Source organism: Vespa crabro, chromosome 2 (genome assembly GCF_910589235.1).
Source record: "Vespa crabro chromosome 2, iyVesCrab1.2, whole genome shotgun sequence".
Lineage (NCBI taxonomy): Eukaryota > Metazoa > Arthropoda > Insecta > Hymenoptera > Vespidae > Vespa > Vespa crabro.
This window is the reverse complement of record NC_060956.1, coordinates 21279473-21296719: the sequence shown is the minus strand read 5'-3', so window position 1 is coordinate 21296719 and position 17247 is coordinate 21279473. Positions and strand designations below refer to the sequence as shown.

General features: G+C 43.1%; 1 protein-coding gene across 6 annotated transcripts in view; it reads right to left on the bottom strand.

Moving 5' to 3' along the window:
* The window catches only part of LOC124432962 (tetratricopeptide repeat protein 14 homolog), a 338911-nt gene that overhangs the window by 178380 nt on the left and 143284 nt on the right, over positions 1-17247 (bottom strand). The gene's annotated exons all lie outside the window — the stretch shown is intronic.

Sequence of the window (17247 nt, the reverse complement as noted above, 5' to 3'; positions counted from 1 at the left end):
CTCTCTTCTTCTCTTTTACTCCTTCACACAGCCATCTCACGACGTCGTTGCTGGTCCAAACTCGAGGAAGTCGCGCTCCAATCGTCCGGAGCCATTTGCAAACTCCTCGAAGGACTTCGTCGCGAGTTAAACACCCGCCGCCAGCAATCTCCCGTGACGAGTAAGCTCTCTGCTTCTTTCGCATAAGCGAACGCGAAACGTTCCGAGAAAACACGCTTCGAGAGATTCTCTTACGATATCGACTCGTTCGTTGATCGGCTTCGTGAGCAAACGCGCTCGACCTGGAAAAAGTTTCTTTCCCCCCTCATCCCATACCCCACCCACCTCCTCCTCCTCCTCCTCCTTTATAGAAACTTTGTTTCTTCTTTGGTGTGTATTTTCTCAACCCTCCAGTTATTTTTACTCATTGTTTGTTGTCTCTCCGCGCGAGAAGTCGGATAAAGAAAGAGAAAGAGAGAGAAAGAAAGGGAGAACGCACCGGAAGAATTTTAATTCGATTAAAATCTTTTTCCTCCCTGCCGTCACCCCCCCCCCCCTCTACCCACCACCACCACCACTCTCCTTGTTCCTCTTCTTTTTTCCTTTCTTTCCTTCCTTTTTCTTTTTCTTCGTTTCCTTTTTTTCTCTCCTTTTTCTTTTTATTTCCCTTTTCTACCCTCAAGCGCGACCGAACTATACTTAAGGAAAAACGTTCTATCCTCGTCCCTTTTTCCTTTTCACCTCTTTATTTATTATTTCTTTCTTGCTTTCTTTCTTTCTTTCTTGCTTGCTTGCTTGCTTGCTTGCTTGCTTCTTTTTTGGTTTCTTTTCCTTTTCTTTTTTTTTTTTTTTTCATTCTCTTTCTCAGACACTGAAGGCAACGGGCTAACCGTTGAGAACCCCTGTTCGAGGTCGAGAGCACTTATTCGGGCCATAACTCCCATACACGTCCTCCCTCCGCCCCCTTTTCTGTCCTCCCGCCCTCATAAATACATGAGCCTGCGAATACGCGGAGGAGGAGGAGACTCGTAGCTGAGAGGGAGAAGAGAAAGAATGAGAAAGAGAGACGACAGAGAGAGAGAGAGAGAGACAGACAGAGAGCGAGAGAGCGAGAGAGTGCTGGAAGTCGCGCGGCTTATGGAGTAGGTGGAGAACGAAAACGACGACATGCCGTTGTCGTCGTCGTCGTCGTCGTCGTCGTCGTCGTCGTTGTCGTTGTCGTTGTCGTTGTCGTTGTCGTTGTCGTAGAAGGAAGGGAAATGGGTACAGAATACGAGAATCCAAGGACTTTAAAACAAATATATCGCGCGTAAATCCAACGTGGATATAAGTCAGAGCCCGAAGGGATCCCCGAGATATATTCCGTGCGACGAGCGAGAGGGGAAAAAAAAAGAGAAAAGAAAGAAAAAGAAAAAGAAAGAAAGAGAAAAGGAAAAAGGAAGAAGGGACCGAGAACGGAGGGGGGGAGGAAGCAAGAAGAGGAGGGAAAGCAAATCGTCGCTGCTTTGCTTTACATATTTCCTGCGGAATTGCTTCTGTCACTCGGTGAGACTGGAGTGAGAGAGGAAATGAAAAAAAAAAAAAAAAAAAAAGAAAAAAAGGAAAAAAGAAAAAAAAGAAATAAAGGAAAAAAAAGGAGCCCTCGGAGGAGCAGTTATTTAAAGTCGCATTTCTCTTACTTCCATCCACCCCGCTTTAACGACGTAATCTTTCGCTATCTCGACCAATTAACGACGGACTAGTTACATCGATGAGATTTATTTCTTTCTGAGTTTACGTTAATACTTGATGAGTTATGCCTCTTTAAAAGAATTATTTAAACGAAGTAACACAAACGATATTACATTGAGCGAGAAAGTTGTTTAGAAATATCGATCAGAAATATTGTGAAATCGATTGGAAATCGATTGAAAACAATTTCTTATATGAATATCGTAATAAAAAGAGAAAGAGAGAGAGAGAGAGAAAGAGAATCTCAAGATAGATAATGTACATAATTTAATCTGTCCTGAGAAGAAGAAGAGAGAAAGGATGAAATGAAGAAGTTGAAAAGAACGAGTAAACGACGCGTATAACAACAAAATTTTGTCGATTTCTCTCTCTCTCTCTATCTCTCTCTCTCTCTCTCTCTCTCTCTCTCTCTCTCTGTCATACTCTTTTTCTCCTTTTCTTCTTCTCTTTCGGTATTCGTTTCACGTTGTACATGACGCGTATACCGGCCAAAAGCGGTTCATTTTCCGAATGGCATCGAAAATAAGGCGTGAAAGTGCGAAGAGGTAGAAGCGAAGTATGCGAGCGGAGAAGGAAGAAATATTTTTACCGGCGACGGGGGAAACAAATTACTTGAGAATTACTCGCCTGGGATTGACGTTTGATTGCGGCACTGCATCTCTGCCGAAGAGGTAGACTTTCTCTCTCTCTCTCTCTCTCTCTCTCTCTATCTCTCTTTCGCTCTCGCTACGTTTTCCGTTACTGCGCGCGCATACACGTACCTACAAATACGGATACTAATACACACAAAAGTATACTCACACGTACGTACGATAATCTCACCCTTCGGCTCGTACGATTTCTCCTTGTCGCTCCTTCGCACGATAGTTTCGCCAAGTTGCTCTCTCTCTCTTTCTCTTTTTCTCTTTCTCACCCTTGCCTTTACCTCCAGCCTCCAACCTCCCTTCCTCCTTCCTTCCCTCTTTCGACGAGTCTCTATCCGTTGCTCCAGTTACCTCTCGCTTTTCGCATTATCGCCTTTTTCGCCGGGCGAGCCTCGCTTAATTCACTGGAAATTATTCATTTGCCTAATTGCCGCCCGACGAGCTCACTCGTCCTCGCTCGTCGGAGGCATCTCGTTTCTTCTCCCTCGAACCCTTCTCGCCTCTTCCTCTCCGTCCGTTCGTTTGGCCTCACCGACGATTCTCGACGCGACAATTCTGCATGTCTACTTCTATCTCCATCTTTCCTTCTTTATATACGTAGTAGCTACGTCGTAGCTATATATACTATTTCTATCTCGTTCCCTACCCCCCCTTCTTTATCTCTCTTTCTCTCTCTCTCTATCTCTCTTTCTTCCTCCCTCCTTTTTCAGTTTTCACCGAACAACTTTTTTTCAGTTTCCTAATGACCTCGCACCAGCCGGCAATCGTCGATAAAAATCTGATGGCTCAGCCAGAAAGAAAGTTTCGATCGCGCAAAAGTTGTACTCAGATCGAGGAAATCAAAGAGACGGGGTGGATTGAGTTGGAAAGAGGGTGGGTAGAACGAATTTTAATCACTTATCGACTCGTGCGTTCTCTCTCTCTCACTCTCCCTCTCTCTCTCTCTCTCTCCGCCCTTCGAAGGAACTCTAATCTTTATTACGAGCTAAACATACTTTTCCAAGCTTTCTCGGTCGCTTACTTTTATTAGATTATTTAAAAGACGAAGAAGTTTACCGAGAAAGAAGAAGTAAGTAAAGAAGGGAGCAAGGAGAAAAAAAATAATAGAAAAGAAAGAAAAGAAAAAAGTAGGAGGGCGAGAGAGAGAGAGAGAAAGAGAGAGAGAGAGAGAGAAAGAGAGAGGGCAAAGAGGGCAGGAAAGGGGTGGGTGCCCTGTACTGGACCGACCGTACATACCCCGTGGGTGAGTAGCAGGATTCATGAATACAGGAGTATTTGCGCAGCATGCGCCGATATATAGTGCTAAAGGGGGGCGCCAACCCCCTTCGTAGACGTTCCATCTCGTCGTGTTGCGTCGAGACTCCCGGCTTTGCACGTGCATACATAGCATGGCAGTCGGTCGGTAGCAGGACTGGCATCGTGGCACACCATCGTGGTGCACCATCCGTCGTGCATGGCAGCGATAGGACCGAGCTAGACTCGATCCAGACCACCATCGCCATAACGAACGAACCTATGTATGTGTATATATATATATATGTGTGTGTGTGTGTGTGTGTGTGTGTATTTGAGCGAGCGTATGTGGGTGTCTGCGTTTGCGTGTGCGCGCTCGTAAGCACGCTAGCAAAGTCCCTGGGGGCTTAATACAGTATGCACGTCCGTCCTTCGCAAGCTCGGTCCGACATCGGCTCCAACTCGCTACCGGCTAATATTCCACGAGAGAAAGAGAGAGAGAGAGAGAGAGAGAGAGAGAGAGAGGGAGAGAGGGAGAGAGCTGGAGGAGGAGGAGGAGGAGGAGGAGGAGGAGGAGGGTAGGGAGCCCCTAGGCTACGTGCCTGGACTTCGAAGTCTCGTTGCGAGCCGCGGAAACTAAACGGCACAGCGTATACTCAACGTATACGCCATTGCTACCGGATACCGTCTATTTTCCTACGTCGACAGACAAGTACGAACTCTCCTGAACTTCGAATTGACGAGAGTCACGAGTAGAGAAAATAGAATTCCGTCTATCCACTTACGTCGTCGATCAGATGTCTAAAACGTTGAGAAGTTTCGAATTCAAACTCTAGTAAGAAGGTAAATGTTTCATGATAGTTACGGGAATTCTTAAACAGAGCTATATTGAAACTATACGGAATATTTGTTAAACGTGTCGATTTAATTTATTATAAATGTAGGATAAATTAATCGTAAAAAATCAGAAAATTGATATTTGAAAATATTTTTCAGGTAACAACAGAGTAATGATTTCCCCAGCGTTCATCGTCATTAAAAGCATCCATAGTAATGCGTCAGATTTTGAAGGGTGGAAGAGGAGATAGCTGGGTGTCAAGGGGTGTCAAGGGGTGGTGGCGTATTCGCGATTAAAATCTGGCGGTACGTCGTTGCAAACGACAATGGATTTCGAAAGTTCGTTTGCGTCGCGTTTGCCGGCTGCCGGATGGTTTTAAAGTCATCGTCGATGGCGACCGAAAGCGTTGGCGGTGGTGGCATTTGGGATGGATAGGGGAGGGCACCACAATGGCAATGCACGGAACAAAGCCTATCCACGGGTAATTCGAAATTCGTTGCTCTCTCTTTCTCTCTCTCTCTCTCTCTCTCTCTCACTCTCTCACTCTCTCTCCCCCTCTCTCTATTTCTCTTTCTCTCTGTACCCGAGAGCTCGTAATTAACGCTAACTTCCTGTTCGTAGGCTGATTAAAAAAAAAAAAAAAAAAAAAAAAAAAAAAAAGGAAAATTGACGGCGCAAAATTGCTCGCAGTGTCAAGGACGCATCGTCTGACTTTTCGAGATGTTCAAGTTGCCGTCGATTATAATGATGTTGTCTCGCGTAATTAGTATTAAAAAAAGAAATAAATAAAAAAAATAAAATAAAATAGAATAAAGAAAAAAAAAAAAAAAAGAAAAAAATAAAAATATAAACAAAAAAAAATTTAATTAGCGGGGATAAACTGTTGAGGGAGTAAAACTATATTCTCAAATTTTTGTCGAATTTCAACGTGAAATCCAATGGAAAGTTTCAAAACAGAAATTATTATACAAAATAACGTTGTCGTAAGATCTTCGATCTTACATTGTAAAGCATTTATTATATTAAGATCGAAGAATGTCGAAGGGAGTCGTTGTAAAAATGGTTTCAACAGGTAATACCATAGACAGCTTGGGAAGGGGATCGGAAAGAAGAGGAGAAAGATCGCGCGCGCGCGATGAGGATTGCGTGGATAAAATTATTTTCCCGGAAGTCGTGACGCGCGCCATTGTAACCAGGTTTTCGCGGATCGATTTCGCATCGAAGACGGAGTAGTGGTATCGGCGGAGGGAGTAAGACGAGGATGAGAGAGGATGAAGGAGTAGGAGGCAAAAGGAAGAGAGAAAGAGGAGGAGGAAAAGGAAGAAGAAGAAGAAGAAGAAGAGGAGGAGGAGAAGGAGGCGTTGAGATAAAGACGTTTATACGTAGCTGGAGCGAGTGGAAGGTATCTTTATCGTGGCTCGATATCGGCGGCAATTGAATGCAACAAAACGGAAGGGCAACGGCAAAGCGGCATCAATGAATATTCATCGAGTGTTTCTGACGGCAACGCCTCTCCTTTTCCCTCGTCCTCTCGTCTTTCGTTTTCCGTTCTATCTCGTTGCTGTTCTCGTAGCAAGCTCTAGAGAAATATATATATATATATATATATATATATATATATATATATATATATATATGTACGTAAAGAGAGAGAGAGAGAGAGAGAGAGAGAATGGTAGATCGGATCTGTGTAGAATAATTGCCAACTATTCCAAGCACGCAACTAAGCGGAGAAGGAATGTCGGAGGAGAAAAGGAAAGTGGGAGGGAGAGTGGGCGGATAGGAAGAGACCCGTTGGGAAGGGAGAGAGAGGCGGATAGGCGGAAAATGAGAGAAACAAAGAGAAACAGAGGGACGGAGCGGCCGAAGGAGAACGGGCGAAGGAACGACCGAAGGAAAGAGCGAAGGGAAGTAAAGGGAAGTGGAGGGGAGTGGCGTTCGTTCTATCCAGCACGTGCGCGTACGAGGGGGAGAGAGAGAGAGAGAGAGAGAGAGAGAGAGAGAGAGAGAGAGAGAGAGAGAGAGAGAGAGAGAGACCGAACGAGGAGGTACAAGAGGGAACCTTACGTATAGACGACGTCGTCGTGGGAGTGAAAGAGAGCCGAAGGGAAGGAGAGAGAGTGGGAGTGCCCAAGATGGCGCCACACGGAGTGCCGTTGCCGTCGGTCGAAGAGGCAGGAGGAGACGATAGCTGAAGAGAAAGAAAGAAAGAAAGAAAGAAAGAAAGAAAGAGAGAGAGAGACAGAAAGAAAGAGAGGACGTGGACCGAGTTGGAAAGGGTGAAAGATAAATGACGTGTCCACGGCCACCTCCGCCACGACTTCCACCACCATTGCCATTACCAACACTAACACGAACACTAGAGTTACTAGTGCCAATACGAATACTACCACTGTCGCCGCCAACTCGTCGTCGTCGTCGTCGTCGTCGTCGTCGTCGTCGTCGCGAAGACGTGACGAAGGAGAAGTAGAATGAGTAGACGATGCGAGACCTCCATTAAACATAAGCTTCTCGCTTGCTTACCCTCTGGCCTTTCTGCTTTTCGTTTCAGCCTCTAGGATTTCTTGCCGTCGTTCGTTTAGTCATAATTTCACCCTTCGTATGCGGTACTCTTGTGGACTGGATTAACCGTAAAACTAGGCCTTTGAAAGCTCCGCTCTTCGGTGGCCTGAGTTCTCTCTCTCTCTCTCTCTCTCTCTCTCTCTCTCTCTCTCTCTCTCTTTTCCTCTCACTCTTTCACTGTACACGTTAATGGGAAACTTGGAACTGGCCTTCTGCGAATTTTAGAATGTTGGATAGAGGGAAAGAAAGAGAAGGAAATAGAAAGAAAGAAAGAGAGAGAGAGAGAGAGAGAGAGAGAGAGAGAGAGAGAGAAATAAAATTCAAGTATAGTTTAACTCATCACTTTTCTTTATTTTATTTAAATATCCATGTCGAAGATGAGATCACGTGTAAGGTGGTTTAGCGAAAAATTGGGGAAAATAAAAGAGGGTTGGGTAGAGGCTCGCATTTCTCAAAGTCTCCTTCTCATCGTCGGTCGCGCGTCGCGTTGTCGACGGGGCGTCAAATTATTCTGCGATTAATAATCCTCGCGTTACACGCGTGATCGGCCCTTTATTCCCCACGGTGCGCCGCCGTCAGTGAAGCGCACGTTCACCATCTCTACCTCGACTCGGCTCATCTCTCTCGTCGCACCTCTTCCTTCCTTCCTGGCAATCCCCGAAGAGGTATCAATACCTCGTAACGCGCGAGCCGTGATTGTCCTTGTGTAGGGCTAGCCTTTATCGCTCCGCGGGACGTATATATATATATATATATATATGTATATATATATGTGTACACATATAGATGGGATGATATCGATCGATACTTGGCCACGTGGCTCATACCATTCTGTCGCTCCTTTCACGAAACATCGTCTCGCTTACAACGTTACGATTAATAATGACAAACTCTAGTATCGAATAGACGTGGAAAATCAGAAGTGGAAATAGTTTATCACTCTATTTAGGCTCCACTATATCCTACGATAGATATAACGACACAACTAGTCCTCCTCCATTATACTATGATGAATTTAAAATTGATTATTTATCGTCGACTTATCAAAATCGATAAATCTCTTTATCGAATAATATTACAATTAAATAAATAAATAAGTAAAACTATTGAAAGGGATTTCTGATAGGTCAGAAAACTTACGAGTTATTGATCTCGATAATTTTTATTGAATATAGATATGGACCAAAGGAAAAAAGTTAAACATCTTTCTCTCTCTCTCTCTCTCTTTCTCTTTTCCGAGAAGGAGGAGAGGGAGGAAAAGGAGATGAATTTCGTCGGTATATCTCTCGAAAGAACAAAGAGCGTATTTGACATAACTTGCATACACGATCGGTTCTATCATTATTGGTGCGTCGAAAATTACGGATGACGCACATAATATACCTATGCTCTATCGTTTCTCTCAACGGGAATACTAATAGTGTTCCGACGTAACTTGACGTAACGTCGACTGCCTTTTCAGATAGTGTCTGGCTTCCTTTTCCACGTGACAACGAGGACGAGACTGGTACGGACATAAAGCTATTATCGAACGGAGACCGTACTTCGTACTAATACTTATGCCAAAGAAGATCTCACGACTTATTTTCTCGTCTTCTTTTTCTTCTTCTTCATCTTCTTTGCTCCTTCAATTCGTATGTCATCATTTTATCCGAAGAAAAAATAGAAATAGAAGAAGAAAAAGTAGAAAGCAGCAGAAGTAGCAATAGCAATAATAAGAGTACCTGGAATAGTAGTGGACTTAACAGTGGAAAAAATGGAGGATGGAGGATGAAGGAGGAGGGAAAGGTTAAAGGACGAAACGAAGTGTAGAAGTTCGGTACGATTCGTACGTGTCGAAAAGGGTGATATCATCCCCGTAATGCGATGCAGGCGCGATGATCCGGGAGCAATATACCTCGGGGATTCTCCGTTACAACGGGGTTTCACAACGGGATTCTCCGTTACATCCCGAGGACCCCCGTGGTAGGACAACCCCTGCCAGGACAACGACGAGAGAGGAAACGGGCGAGATCTCCTTTGGCCCCGGGACACCGCGATATTGCTTGTTTTATTCGAGCGTGACACCCATTTTTTCTGACCCACCACCTCTCCCTCCTCTTCTTCCTTCTCAAGCAGCTTCCTATCCATCGGCTTAATGTGTCCAGGAGAGAGACAGTGAAAGAGAGAAAGAGAGAGAGAGAGAGAGAAAGTTTTTCAGAAAGAATCATTTTTTCGGATTATTTAGATTCTGCAAGATTTTCAAGATTTGTTTGGGGGAATGATGAGGGGTAAAGATGATGGGTATCGAGCCAATATGTTACCAAGGGTTATAGTAATTCACAAAGGAATAAATTAAATATATATATATATTTTAATTGAATTAATAAAACTCATAGAATGAGTTGAAACATTGAAAATATTTCTGGTAAGACAGAAAGAAGGGAATATCATCGATCGATCGAAACTACTATCGTGCTTTCGTTTATCGATTCCTTGAGCAAATGGAGCGAGATTCCTCGTATTTGAAAGTTGTTCCGTTTAAGTGGAAGTTAAGGGTGAGCTGTTAGGGAACGTGGAGAGGGGAAAAAAAGTAAGTAGATTTTTCACGCGCTACTCGACTTTTCACAACTTTTCCTCTTGACTGTTAGAGGAATGCGTGAATGATAAATCCGAAGAGATAAATATTAAGGAGAATATTTTCTTAAATCGAAGAGAGTATAATCGAAAATACGAAAAGTCCATTCGTATAATTTAACATTAATAAATATGACAATAGCAACGAAATGAAATATAATGAAATAAAAGAAAATAAAATAAATATTAAATATCTCTTCATATATTCCGATAGTGCTAATAATGATGGGATAGCATCTTGTAGCTTTTTCACATGTATTCCTCTTCGCATAAATCCAATAGGTTAGACATATGTCGGAAAAATACAAATACTTACATCCTGCGTGCTTTTCGCATGGTTACCGGAATAATTCCGGAACAGATAATGATAGAGAGTGATAGAGAGTGATAGAGAGAGAGAAAGAGAGAGAATAGAAAAGCGGAGGATGGCAATAACCATAGAATTCACGTTGGGGGCCTTAGGAGAAAAGCAACGCGAATCGGAAGAGAGATAGAAAGAGAGAGAGAGGGAAAGAAAGAGAGGAGTCTAGTAAATTTATCAGTGGTCATCCGAGGGCGGAACTGTCGGGGACAAATTCCATCGCGAGCGTCGCCCTCTTTTGCGAACGAGCAGGACGAAACGTTAGCCGTGTGGGTGGTTGCCTCGCTGGCTAGCTGGCTGGCTGGCTAGCTGCTAGCTAGCTAGCTAGCTAGCTAGCTGGCTTGCTTGCTTGCTTGCTGGCTGGTTGGCTGGCTGGCTGGCTGGCTGGCTAGTTTCCATCCCCTCTAGAGCCACCCTTTCCATGCGAACGGCGTAAGTCATTGCGGCTGACCGGAAGTCACGGGATCACCGGAACCCAGGATATTTATGCGAGCGCACCCACCGACCGGAGCATTACCCGTAATAAGGAAATTGCGAATTTATTACTGGGCCACTCTCCCTCTTCCCTCCCTTATCCATTTCTCTCTCTCTCTCCCTCTCTCTCTCTTTCTCTCTCTCTCTTTCTCGTTTTCTCTATTTCTCTCGCGTTCGCTCTTATCTCTCCCTTCTTTTTCTCTCTTCGTTTTCTTTCTCTCTCTCTCTCTCTCTCTCTTTCTCTCTCTCTCTCTCTCTTTCTCTCTTTTTCTCTCTCTCTCTCTCTCTCTTACCAGAAACCCTACGAACTGCGATATTGTCCGGCAGAGAGACGACAGGGTGGGATTCGACCAAGAGTTATTTCGGCTTTTATGGGTCGAGACTAGCCTGGGTCATCCGGCACGGTTCCAGATGACAAGGGAAAAAAGTGCTGGAGAAGAACGTAGATCGTAGGAGTTTGGTTGTCTGACTGGAGGAATCTCTTCTTTACTCATGAGAATATCTGTTTCTACTTTTCTTTTCCTTTCCTTTTTTTTTTTCTTCTTCTATCACTTTTTTTTCTTTTCTTTTCTTTTCTTTACTTTTCTTTTTTACAAATCGATCGTAAGTACTTACCTACGAGGGTCCTTTTTTGATGTCTCAGTATAATAGATTATGTTTTATTTATCGTATTTTAATAATCTATATCATTTGAATATCACATAGAAATTCATAGATTCGATCGTGATAGCTACTTCGTCATATGGGATTTGTTTTATTACCATGAGTTATGATCCTAAATCTTCTCTCGTATGGATGTTGGTTGGTCGTTTGGTTGTTGGCCGACTTATCGTTTTCTAGCTCGGTCCTTCTCTCCCACCTCCTCCCCCCCTTCGCCCGATAATTTTTTTACGGATTATTGTTTTAGAATCCGTCGAACGAGATCTGGATATTGTACGCCATGGCACGTACATATACGTACATAGATCGAAGCCGGAAGAGACATTTCCGAGAGTCGACATAACTGAATTTATCATGTGCCACATTATGACACGTATCTCTCTGTAGTGAAAAAAAAAAAAAAAAAAAAAAAAAAAAAAAAAAAAAATTCGTCCACAATTACATAAAACGATAGCCCAATTAGATAATGACGAGTCGATGAATTGTTCGGTGTGCTGTTTGTTATAAAAAAAAAAAAAAAAAAAAAAAAAAAAAAAAAAAAACAAAGAAAACAAAGAAAAAAGAAAGGAAAAATTATGTATGCTCATTAGATAAGCGTTGTTCATCATTAATTGAAAAATATAAATAAACATTTAATTTGCGTGTTAAAAGGGATCTCCTCCTTCGTGGTATCCTAGTGAATGGAACGCATTTAAAGATGACACAAGCGCATTAACTTTCGTGATACTTTCGACGACTTTTTTGTCTTTTCATTCGGCGAAGATCGTTGAATAAAGACATTTCTACGAGGAACTATGAAGAGAGACATGTATATCGTATCCATGGACTGAAAGAAATAGAAATGAAAAGGAGAAAGGGAAAGATGGTGAGAAAAAGAGAGAGAGAGAAAGAGATACAGAGAGATAGATAGACAGAAATAGAGAGACAGAGAGAGAGAGAGAGAGAGAGAGAGAGAGAGAGAGAGAGAGATAGGAAAAGGAAAACGTGTCACGGGATCTGGATACTAGGAGCGAAAGCCACGGGGGACTATTAGCACACATCATCGACAGTCGGCTCGCTGTTCGTGATGCGTCTGTATTGTTGTGCCTGGTTGAGCGTTGGCAGGAGGCGTGGTCTCGCGATAATTCATTCTTGATTGCACGTCTGATACATACGACCAGTAATTATACCGCGGTGTCGAGTGCATTGCCCCGTTCACGAAATCATTCGCACGTAGCGATTTATATACATATATAAAAAGAATGAAAATCCTATACCTATATTATTCGAACTTTCTCATGTGTCTATGGATTTTTTTTTCACCTTTTCCCTTTCTCTCTCTCTCTCTCTCTCTCTCTCTCTCTCTCTCTCTCTCTCTCTCTCTCTCTCTCTCTCTCTCTCTTGTTCCTTTTTATCATCCATTAAATTCAAATCAATATAATATTTTGATTATTGATGTATATAAAAATAAAAGAAGGAAACAAGAAAAAAGAAGAAAGAAACAAAAAAGAAAGAAAAAAAAATCACGACATCTCTTGATTGAATTGTGATAAAACGATCGAATTTCAATCGAACAAAAGTAGAGAGACAGACAGATAGAGAGAGAGAGAGAGAGAGAGAGAGAGAGAGAGAGAGAGAGAGAGAGAGAGAGGGAGAGAGAATAAAGAAAGAAAGATCTTTGAAATTAGATAGATCAATGGTATTGATAACAGAACGAATCGAGAAGTTAACGACGACGATTACGCGGGTACCATTAGTCGAGTCGTGTGAGTCGAAATAGCGCTGACTCGCTACAAGACATACTTCTTTCTCTTCTTTTTCCTTTTTTCTCTTCAATCTCTCTCTCTCTCTCTCTCTCTCTCTTTCTCGAACAGCAGGTACTATTATTTCGTAATCGTGACGCTTCGCCGTCATTAAGCTGGTACCCTGACAAATGACGAGTTAGAGAAGCGACGTCGAGAATAAGGATAAGTAGAGGAGTAAGGGAGGAAGAGGAGGAACAAACGTGGTGATTCTTCTCGCTCCGAAAACTTGAACTCACCTTGAAATCTTCTCGCGGAGAAAGAGAGAGACAGAGAGAGAGAGAGAGAGAGAACGCACACACACACACACACAGTCATATATATGTATATATAATATATACCTACCTACATAGCCGTGACCGCGTTTAAGATCCTTGCCGAAGTCCAAATCGTGCACGACGAAACACCTCATGGTCGTTTCGAGCACGGCTTAGGAGAGGATGACGGAACGGTGAGAGGGAAGGAGGGAAGAAAGTTATTGATGATGCACGAGCACGGACAACGCCGGATACTGGATACTATAACGTAAGTCTGTTTTCATCCATCAAGCTAAAGATTCAAGCTTAATATCCCAACACCAGAGAAAGAGAGAGAGAGAGAGAGAGAGAGAGAGAGAGAGAGAGAGAGAGAGAGAGAGAGAGAGAGAGTATACCAGAGAAGAACGTGGCTCTGCATTTCTAATTCGTCGTGTCTACCTTGGCCCAACCACCTCCCTCCCTCCCTCCTCTCTCGACCTTCGTACATTCGAAACTCGACCGGTTGCATATTTTCTCTTTTTTCTCTCCATTCTTCTTTTCTCCTCTACTCGACGACATTGCGATGTTCGAATACTAAAATCGTGTATCGAAATGATTAAACTCCATGTAATTTAAAGTAATGATTGGATCGATGATTTGTTGAAGATCGAAACGCGGCACGCGATACCACCTTCGAATCACGAGAGGTAGAGTAGGGTAGGTGGTAGAAGGAGGAGGTGGAGGAGGAGGAGGAAGAAAAGGGTTAGGAGAAGGCGAGGAGGAGGGGCAAAGGCAGGGACAGGAGGCAAGAGAAAAAGGGAGGGAGGAGGGTGGGGTTGGTTGGTTGGTTGGTTGGTTGGCTAAAGGGGCCATAGCCCCAGAAGAATTTCCGCTCTATAAACTTCAAATCCAATCTGTGCCAGTACATCAAGCGAGCAGCAAACATAAGCTTGGCAAAATATTGGCGCTTCGTTTCACCGTCACGTACGTGCGCTCGCTCGCTCGTTCGCGAGACGTAGAGACGAAGAGAGAAGGGTCTTGTCCCTTTACGAAGGATCGCCAAAGTCGTTCCTCTCTCTTCCTTCGTCTAAGCACAACCGGCTCTTGCTCGTTCTCTCTGTCTCTCTCTCTTTCCCTTATACGATATACACCGATACATATAGATTGTACATATGCTGCGCCCGTGAAACTCCCCGTAGGCTGTTTGTTCGCTTCTACACATGAGCCCTGGCATTATGCGAACTTGATTACCAATCGTAAACGTTTGCTCTCCTTACACGTGAATCCAACTAACGTGAGTTACGTAGCTTTAGTTACGTCACTCCTTCATATCGTGAAATATAATAACTTTCTCTATAACTTTCTCGAGTTTCGTTCGAAATCTTTCTCCATTAATTTATACTCTTTAAATTATTTCGAAGGGTAAATTATTAAAGATATCCACTTTGGAAAAATTTTCCATCGAAGAATATTCCAAAACGTTGGTAATCATTGTAACGGATGAAAAAGCGTAATATTGATTTCGAACGATCGAACGAAGGAAAAATGTTCGTTGATCTTTATCTTATATTTGAAATTGAAAGTAAGAAATATAATATAGCGAAGTAGGGAAACGTAGACGAAGATATTAGAGAAGTTGAAAATCTATTTCAAACTTCTAGTCGGTGTAGAGTCTTCCTCTCGTTCGTAACTTAGTGGCTAGCAAGTTTGCAATTAAATCCTGGTAACTACGTTCCTGTTTTTCGATCTACCTCTACCTCTCTACCTTTCTACATCTATCTCTTTCTCTCCCTTTCTCTCTACCTTTCTACATCTATCTCTTTCTCTCCCTTTCTCTCTCTCTCTCTCTTCTTCCTTCTAGATTCTGGGCTAACTTGTTCCCGAAAGTTGGATTAACCGACGAGAAGTTGAAGTTCGATGTGCGGCAGTTTCGCGGGTTCTCCGCGAACTTCTCTCTTCTACTCGATCATAGGCTCTCCTCTCAACTCCTTCCTATCCTCAATCCTCCCCTCCTCTCTCTCTCTCTCTCTCTCTTTGCTACCCTCTTTCGTATTTTGTCGTTTCGCGCGTAGAAGCGCGCGTAGAAGCGCGAGAGGGTTGGAATCGAACAGATGCGGTCGTAGTTGCGTTTAGGGATAATTACGAGAACTCGAGAGGCTGAACTTTGGAACGCCGCTATCGCGCCATGTGCCGATCGAAGTGCTCGAAACTTTGCCGAGTGGCAAACGAGAGAGAGAGTCTGGTGCGAGACAGTGGGGTGGCAGGCGTTTACTTGCGAAGCTTTATCTTTTTGGAAAAAATAAGAACAAAAAAAAAGAGGGAGAAATGTAATATACATGTATACATACATATATATATATATATATATATATATATATATATATATATATATATATACGCACCTATATGACCCTTTTGTTTTTTCGATTTATTCGAACTTAATAATATATTTGGATAGATTATCGAGTGATTCATTGAAATTATTTTTCATAGAAATTCAAAGACCAACTTGTCATATATCCAGATAAGAATATACCAATATATATATCATGTTCCATTTTACTAAATAATCATACGTTCACCATTTCCTTATTTTTCCATGAATAACATTTTAAAGTTGAATCATTAACCAATCTCCGTTACTCGAATATTATACGGAATATAAATATTTAACATATATGGCATGAAAGAGAAAGTAAATAACAATGTAGAAATAGGAAGAATAAATAGGTATAGGGAAAAACTAGGAAAATAGGAAAACTGACTGCAGTAGCGTGGAGGAGGAAGCCGCGAGTCGGATGGCGTAACCGAAATTACTTAGTCCGCTCTTTCAGAGGCAACCGAGGAGAAAGAACTTGTTGCACGGCTAAGCCGCGGCCGTCGCGTCGGTTAAAATATCGGAAATTTAAGCATCAGTCCCTATCCCCACCTTCAACTTCCACCCCCTATTCCCACCACCCTTATCCCTCCCATCCCTATCCCTAGTCCCCCCAACCACCACAGCCACTACCAACAACACCAACGACCACCATCGTTGCTACAACCACCACGACGCGACTCAGCTCGGATTTACGTTTCGTCCATTCCCTCTCCTTTTACTTCTATTTACCTCCCCCTTTTTTATGCACGTGATCCTGATCTTTTTATCATACCGATTCGAATTCGAGTCTCGCATAAAGCTTTTCAATCGACTCCGATCGATTATTTACTCTCACCACCACGTTGATAATTTCCGATTATTTCACTAATACGAACTTCTATGGTCCTTGCATCGGCATTAATTAGCGCGGATTAGTATTCACGTTATTTATTACTACGATTGTACAGGTAAAACCGAGTTGTTCGCTCGTCTCCATATGTAGATATAACTCCAAAACATCTCCTCCCATAGTCGTTCTATCTCTCCCTTCCTCTCTCTCTCTCTCTCTCTCTCTCTCTCTCTCCCCCTTTCTCTCTCTCTTTCGATAATCAATTTCCAGCAAATAATTGAACGATTTCACTATTCAAGCTGCTCGATACATCGGCCATAGCGTTGGGTAAAACGCGTCGAAACGTGACTCGTCTGACTTTAGAAAAAATTCTGTAAAAAAGGAGAGGGAAAGGGAGGAGGGAGGAGGGAGGGAGGGAGGGAGGGAGGGAGGGAGGGAGGGAGGGAGGGAGGGAGGGAGAGAGATAAAGAGAACGAGAGAGACGAGGGAAACAGGGAGAGGAGGAATTAGCAATAACAATAATGGCGGTCGATAATAACGAAATAGCGAGGACAGAACGGAGCTGCCCGGTATGCCAGAAAAACAGGAGGACAATACGTCAACGCGGCGAGTATAACGATTCTTCGAAACAATAGGCCATCCTCCGTTTCTAATTAGACGTCATTAAAGCGACTCATTCGCACACACTGGAAACGAAGCTTTAATAACCACTATCATCGAACGGATTCATCGATACGGCCGACACGTATCCGCTGTTAATGCTTCGCGAAACCTTCTCTTTCTATCTATATCTATCTCTGTACAATATCTCCATCTCTCTCTTCCTTCTACATCCACCTTCTCCGTCTCGGCTCTTCCTCCTGTCTCTCTCTCTCTCTCTCTCTCTCTCTCTCTCATCCCACCATCCAGAACGGGACGCGCAT